General features: G+C 33.3%; 1 long non-coding RNA gene across 1 annotated transcript; it reads left to right on the top strand.

Moving 5' to 3' along the window:
- Positions 1–376: 376 nt before the first annotated feature.
- Positions 377–7,245, top strand: LOC111631357. Its single transcript, XR_002757684.1, has 3 exons — positions 377–443; positions 4,103–4,176; positions 7,164–7,245. It is a non-coding gene; the product is annotated as an uncharacterized LOC111631357 (long non-coding RNA).
- The last annotated feature ends 289 nt before the right edge of the window (positions 7,246–7,534 follow it).

The following is a 7,534-nucleotide window of genomic DNA, read 5'->3' as shown; positions in this document are numbered from 1 at the left end:
AGCATTAAAAATTGATTTTTTAAAAATATAATAGTGATGGGATAAAAGAAATTATAAATTAAGGTTAATCTTACCTACGTGCACCGTGATGGCTGCACTTCCGGAATCTCGATAGCATTTGCGATTAGAAATGCAAATTTAAAATTAATTGTTTTATTGTGGCATTAATATTAATTTATACCAATGGATAATAACCAGCAAATATAATGAACACCATGAAGAATTAGCAACAGAATACCTATACGATTTATCTCCATGAAATAGTTCCACCAACCAATGTAAACTTCTAACCAGTTATCTGGAAAAGCTCATTCACAGAACAAGATCAACAATAAGCAATCTAAACAAAAAAAAATAACAATAAAGGAAAACAAATAACAACTAAGGATTTTATTGTAGGATGTAACAATATTTGTCACCTGAAATTGCATCGTTTGTAGAAGGTAAAGTAAAATATCAGAAGTATGTGAATAGTTCTATTGAAACAACAATAAAGCACCATATAATATTAAAAATGCATGAAATAATCATGCAATACATTTGAGGTGTGCATTCAGGGATTGAGAACATTCCTCGCCTATTAATTATAAGTAGATTTATCGAATTTTATACAGTAGAGCATCGATTATCCGACCCCGATTAACCGTCACCTCGGTTAACCGACCGCGTTCTAGTCGGCAAATTCAAATGTCCGCTAGTGATGTGGCGCTACGATATTTGGCTATGTCTTTGCTACTTTAATATTATTTTTGTTAAATTTTTGCGTGTTTTAGATGGCAACACTGACTCGACCATTGAAGGAGGCCAGTATTTAATTAAAGGAGACTTAATTTTCTAATTATGAGTGGTTGTTTGTTTTGTGAGCAATAAAATAATTTAAAAATAATTTTTAACGATACAATAGCGACGATTATTATTTTAAAAAAAATTGTTAGGCTTAACATCGATGAAAATTCAACGCGAAGTAGGTTAATAGCGATATACTAATTACATGGGATATAATAATATACTACACTAATAATGGATTTTTTCATACTTTTCGGTTATCCGACTTTTCAATTATCCGACCAACCTCAGTCCCCAATTGAGTCGGATAATCGATGCTCTACTGTATTTAGATCGTTCATAAAACATTTTTTAATTTGCCGGGTATTAAATCGAAAGTAAAGAATGAACAATTAGATAAAAAACGATTAAAAATTTATTTTGTTTATTTATTTGTGTATTGTCGATCTATTATTTTCTCTCCGATATGTCCCGTGCCCACTCGTTGTCGCACAGTTCATTGTGTCCCATTTGAATGATAAATTTAACCTAGCTAAAAGCAGCATCGAAAATATTTATGAACAAATTTACAAAGTTTATGATGATCCTCATAGCTGTAATGTGCTAATTTCATAAATACATATATTTGAGGTCACAATAAATACGCGTGAGTCAGTTCTTATGTCATCTATACAGTATTCACGAGTAACTGAATTAAGTGCTTCTACAGGAATGTGTGACAATAAAGTCACGTGACATCCAGTGGCGTGCCGTGACATTTGATGATAGGGAAGCTGTGTTTCTGTAAGAAGTCGACATCCAGGGCAAATCAGTCAATTGCGCGTCAGTGATGGTCTAGGGTCCATTCGTATCGTTTATTCCATAACCCAGTAAAAACCGTAGACTTCACTAAATGCATTTTTAATATCACAATTATATTCCGAATCGCTAACCACGATATAAAGGCTACAATTAAAAATAAAATAATAAAATTTTCCGATAGTTTAGCTGTTTGTAATGTTGATTCAGTAAATGTCTTTTCAATCCGAAAAATTCTTTTTGGTAGAATACCGCACAGCCAATTCAGGTTATAATCCCTTTTATTGCTTTTTACAGATGCATTTCGAGCTAGGTTAATTTTCTAGCTCCTCCTCAGTTTTAAAAGATTTTTTGGAAAGAGTTTATGAAAATTTTAAAAGATAATATGCTTTTAATGGAAAAAAAACCTTGTAACAAGCAGTACATTTTTATGATGTAACAAGATACATGTTCTTAAAGTAATTTAATTAGAAAGAAATCAGTAACAAGCAGACCTTTTGTACGATACAAGATAAAAAACCCTTTGAATAATTGCATACGCTGGTAAAAATTATAAACGGGACTAAAAGTACCGTATAAGTGTGGAAAAAATTAGAAACTCATGGAAACTCTTAAAAGCACTGAGGAGGAGCTAGAAAATTAACCTAGCTCGAAATGCATCTGTAAAAAGCAATAAAAGGGATTATAACCTGAATTGGCTGTGAGGTAGTCTACCGAAAATAATTTTTTGGATTGAAGAGACATTTACTGAATCAAAATAATAAAAACTTACTCGGTGAAATAAAATGTGTGGTGGATTGACATGTCTGGTACAAAATATTCAATTGTATGAATATACTTTTAAAAAAAATTATAATTAAATATAGATTTGTAAAGAAACGCACATAAAAATATAAAATATTCTTTACTTTTTAAATCTTAAACAATGTACTTAGTCAAATAGCTCCCTACGAGTGGCTAATGGATGGAATCGAAGACGGTTGCAGAGCGTGCATACACGCGGACTGCTAAATCCCCAGGGTGCCGATACCTGTCAATGTCAAATACCTCTTTTGTTGGTTCACTAGTATATCTCAAAGGACGCGACAGGGTTGTTGTAAATTTTAAACGTTTCTCACCATAGCTGTAAAAATATGTTAAACTTAATAGTCATTTGTTCTCTAACTAATTCGTTTTAAGACCAGGTGTTGTTTACGGAAATTTCCAAAATTTACAACTTTTCGGTCACTCTCGTTGAACTGGAAAAATTTCTGTCTTTATTACATCTAATATTTCGAAGAAATCAGTTCCCACTGTACTCGGCTATAGATTGGTTCGGTTAAGCTGTTGTTTAAGTAAAATTTCGGCTCTTTCATCAGGGTTTTGTTCATGTCCCCAATTCCCTAATCGCTTAATTATTTAACTACTTCTTAAGTAGAAATAAGTCGAAACCGGTAACTTTGTACTTGAATATTTGTAGTCTCGGGAAAAAAGTGGATAGACAAATTTTTATGACAACGGATATATAAATCGTAAATTTAAGAAAAATAAATTCTAGAGCTTTTTCTGTACCTGGTGCATCTCTCACATTCATTAAATTTAGTTGTAAATGATGCTACCAAACAGTTAATTTTTTAACATTGTACAATTCTTGTACATGTTTTTTTCTACATCCCCTTAAAGATGGGACATACGAAATCGTAATATCACTGGTTTAATTTAACATTGAAATCCATGAGTAATATAAAATCGGAGAGCGGAATAAATGCAGAATAAATCAAATATTTTAACGGATTTTTTAAAACTCCTGTCAACTATACAGAACTATCATAAAAACGTCATACCAGTAAATTCTTATCGGTTGGGTTAAGTTATAAATCTACTCGTGATTCACGTAATCGGGCGAGGGCGGCCAAATTAAGGCGCTAGATTACCCAGGTATGCTCATACGCTTCCGTCACGTGTGCAGCCATATTGGTCCTTTTGACGTCATATTCCAAGATTTTTAAATTTAGCTGTATTTTATAACTAGTTGCACTAAATTTTGGCAAAGTTTATCATTTCGACCTTGCAAAATCTTAAGATACAGTTGAATTTATGATTATTTTCGTGTCTCTTCTATTGAACTTCTACGAGAGTCGTCTGCTTTCTAAGGACCAACATGGCGGATGAGCATACCTGGGATATCTAGCGCCTTAGGCCAAATACCTAACGGGCGGACGGCTAACAGCCCAGAACCGGTCCTGGATAGAATTGGATGCGGTATACATGTAGCATCCACCCAAGAGCACCAACCTGACACCGGCTAAACCGGGTCAGGTTGGTGCTCTGTAAAGCGCATGCGCGAATCTGGCTTTTTGGATGCTGACAATACAGCGTTTCCACTCCGCCACTAATTAATATTCGAATATACAATAGCAATCTTATTTTTTTTTCATGTGTAGTATAGAAATTGGTAATAAGTTACATAATGCGGTTATAATAAAATATTGTGCGATTATTTTCATATAATTAAAATTAATATGTATATATTTTTTAGAAAATACAACGAAAGAGGCGCATCCACCGCTTCCAATGACGGCACGCCACTGGTGACATCTGTAGCCAATTACGGTGATAATTCATTCTTACTTCTAAAAACACGTAAAACCAGATGCACCCACATGTCGTAGACCTATTGTCCACAATATTTTTATTATTGTTTCCGTCAATTAGATTTGAAGTCTCACTTTTTACACTTCAGATACTTTGTTTGGACACTAATTATAGTTTGGTTAACGATTTTATCCTTAAATCTAGACCTAAACGATGACGTCATATTCGGTCAGCAATCAGAGACGTTCGTTTACGGAACGTTCCGATATATCATGGAGTAAAATAGTTATAAAAATTTGAGGCCTTGTTATTCGGGTTAACAATTTGTAAATGATTCGATTCCGTGGTATTTTGTCTTTAGAAACCATGAAAGTTAATTAAGCCATAAAGGGAAAATATCTGTATAGGGACTACTTGCAGTTCCAAGATTACAATAATTTTACACGCACATTTTCGTGAATTTTCCCAAAAGACAATAACATGTGTGCAACGAGACGGAAGCAACAGAACATTTTTTTTTTTTTTTTACGAATGCCAAAGAACAAAAGAAGTGTGGGAATACAAACACGCTTCTTCAGAAATGCGAGAAATGTAAAAATCAAAAATTTACTCTGAGAACAGCAACTTTCGAAGAAAAAGAAAACTGGTGTGAACGATGTGAAATACTACTTGCTGAAACAAGATTTATACTGTGTACTGCGAAAAACGAAACACGATTAGAAAACAAAAACTGGCCCAGTTAAACATCGAATACAAACTAAAATACAATATAAATTTTCCGTCTACTAGTACGTATTTTCTATTATCAGGACTTATTAGACTGGCTTTATAGAAATTTTATTTAATATACCTGTATATTAGATATAACAGGTATATTAATTTCTGATCTGTGAAACTTTGTTGCAGTATCTGTAAAGCCGGTCTAATACGTCCTGATAATAGAAAATACGTACTAGTAGACGGAAAATTCATATTATAATAAACTAAGGACATTGAGGCATATTAATTAAACTAAAATACAGGCTAATAACAGTAGCAAAAATGTAATAAACGGAGCTACATAAGGTGCAATTTAAGAAAACGTGGAAAAAATTTGATCCACTGTAACGTATTTGTTGAAAACATACAAACAGGCAAAAATAAGAATGTAAACGAAGAAAACCTATGTGAGCGTAACATCAATTACGCAACAAATAGAACAGTGTAAATATTTTTATAAATAAACTATGTTTGTTATAAAAAACAAGGAGAGTCGGGACCGCTCAGTACTTGGGACAGAGATGACCTGAAAATACCGAGTACTACCTATCTCTTTTTCTTTTTCGTCTAATAAAATTTATCATTTTTGCGCAGTAATTTTTTTAATACATTATGTCAAGCAAACATTTCTTTTCTATTACTTCTATCTTCCTGAACATTGCTTTAAAAATTCTCAGTAAACATACCTTGTATTAATTAAAAATACACACTGGGCGTTTAAATGCGTTTATTACATGTAAAACAATATACTTCAGCTATCATCAAAATCAAGTACAGTAATAGCATATTGTCAGGGCTGTGGAGTCGGAGTCGAAGTCGCGGAATTTTGGTGTTTTAGTCGGAGTCAATCGTCAAAAATCCCCCCCGACTCCGACTTCTTTTTACTTCCTAACTTGTTATATATATAAAAAACGAAAAAGTATTTGAATCGTGTCACATTTGACCCTCCGAGTTTTTTGCAAATCTATACGTTTGGATATCTCTCGAACCCAAAAAAGTCAAATAAAGGGAAAAATATGCGCGCGCGCGTGTATTGGCATCTAATTTGTTTAATTATTCTGTTCTAAAACATTAAACAATAATTCAGAACGAGTAAAGTTTAAGAAAGAAAATTTGGCACAGTAGCATGTGTATAAAGGGCATACGAGGTCTGTTCAAAAAGTATCGGACTTTTATTTTTTCCGCGTAAACCAATGATGCGCGGGAGGCCTCTTTCGGTGGAGTTGTGGAGGGGACAGTCATGCACAGCCCTGAATTTTTTACTGCCTACAGGAAGCGTTGGTCGTTGGCAGTCGTTCTATAAGTGAGGGCATGCAGCGAGCTCTCGTCGGATTCCATTAAGTTGGAAAATGACTGAACAACGTGAGCAGCGATATTACATCAAATTTTGCCAAAAACCTTGGAGATACCCGAGTGTAAACCATTCGCAAGATTCAGCAGGCTTTCGGGGACGATCCACGAGGCCAAAAAAGCGCGGCAGGTACGCAGCAATATCAAGGTCATATTGACAGTTTTTTCGACTCTCGTGGGGTGGTGTATCACGAGGCCAAACCATCGCAAAGGAGTATTACCAGAAGGTCCTTCGTCGTCTTTCCGATGCTGTGCGACGCAAACGACCGGATCTGTGGTCGATCAAAACTTGGCAGCTCCATGATAACTTGGCAGCTCAATGAAAATTTTTATAACGACTGTTAAATCCAACTTAAAATTACGTTAAGAATAATCAAACCTATCTACAGTTTAGGTGTAGTTTTGTGTTATGTGAAAAGCATCGAGAATATGTTAGCAGTATCACATTCTATAAACTGGTTCAGAGATTGTTCTAACAGTATATTCGTGCCACGTGATATACTGAACACGTCAGACTAAGCACTAAGATGAAAGTAAACACTCGAGAGGACCAAAGCTTAAATCTAAAAATCTGAAAATCCCAGAATGTGACTTTTTTGGGGTGGTCATTCCCTGATTTTTGAATCTCGTTGCTTGTTAATCATCACCTTATTTCTGACTTGGCCAAACTAATATAAAGCTTCAAGGATAACATTTTTTGTACCAAAGAGTAAAAACGTCATATATATATATATATATATTATTTGCAGTGTATATAACATAATTAGATAAATTAATGTTAATTATTAAATTAATTAAATAACATTAATAATATACGAGAAATAATTAAAATCGTATTATGTTAATACAAAAGTCTAGATATTATTTGAATTATAACAAGAGTTTGCTTTTCTTAGGTAATTTCTATTTAACATCGAATTTACATTCGATAGAACAAACATTTATAAACAGTTTATGCGAAATTTATGGAATAAGTGCAAATAATAAATCTAGGTAAATATTGAATATTTTGTACAGAAGCTATCTAATATGGAATACAAATACTGAAATATCTCATTGGTAATAAGTTTAACATAATCAAATACAAAGAGAATTAAAAATTAATTACATGTATTTTTAAACTTTCAGTAGTAAAGAAACGGACCACCAATTGCCAAAATAAAGCGGAAATTATTTACATAGCAGTTTTATAACTGAAAAGTAAAAACTTAATTTATATTTTTGTTTTGTAAAATCTCATTGTTTCAATCTTGTAAACAACATAAAA

Source organism: Centruroides sculpturatus, unplaced genomic scaffold (assembly GCF_000671375.1).
Source record: "Centruroides sculpturatus isolate CEXI.00-Female unplaced genomic scaffold, Cexi_2.0 scaffold392, whole genome shotgun sequence".
Classification (NCBI taxonomy): Eukaryota; Metazoa; Arthropoda; class Arachnida; order Scorpiones; family Buthidae; genus Centruroides; species Centruroides sculpturatus.
This window is presented reverse-complemented; position numbering and strand designations above follow the sequence as displayed.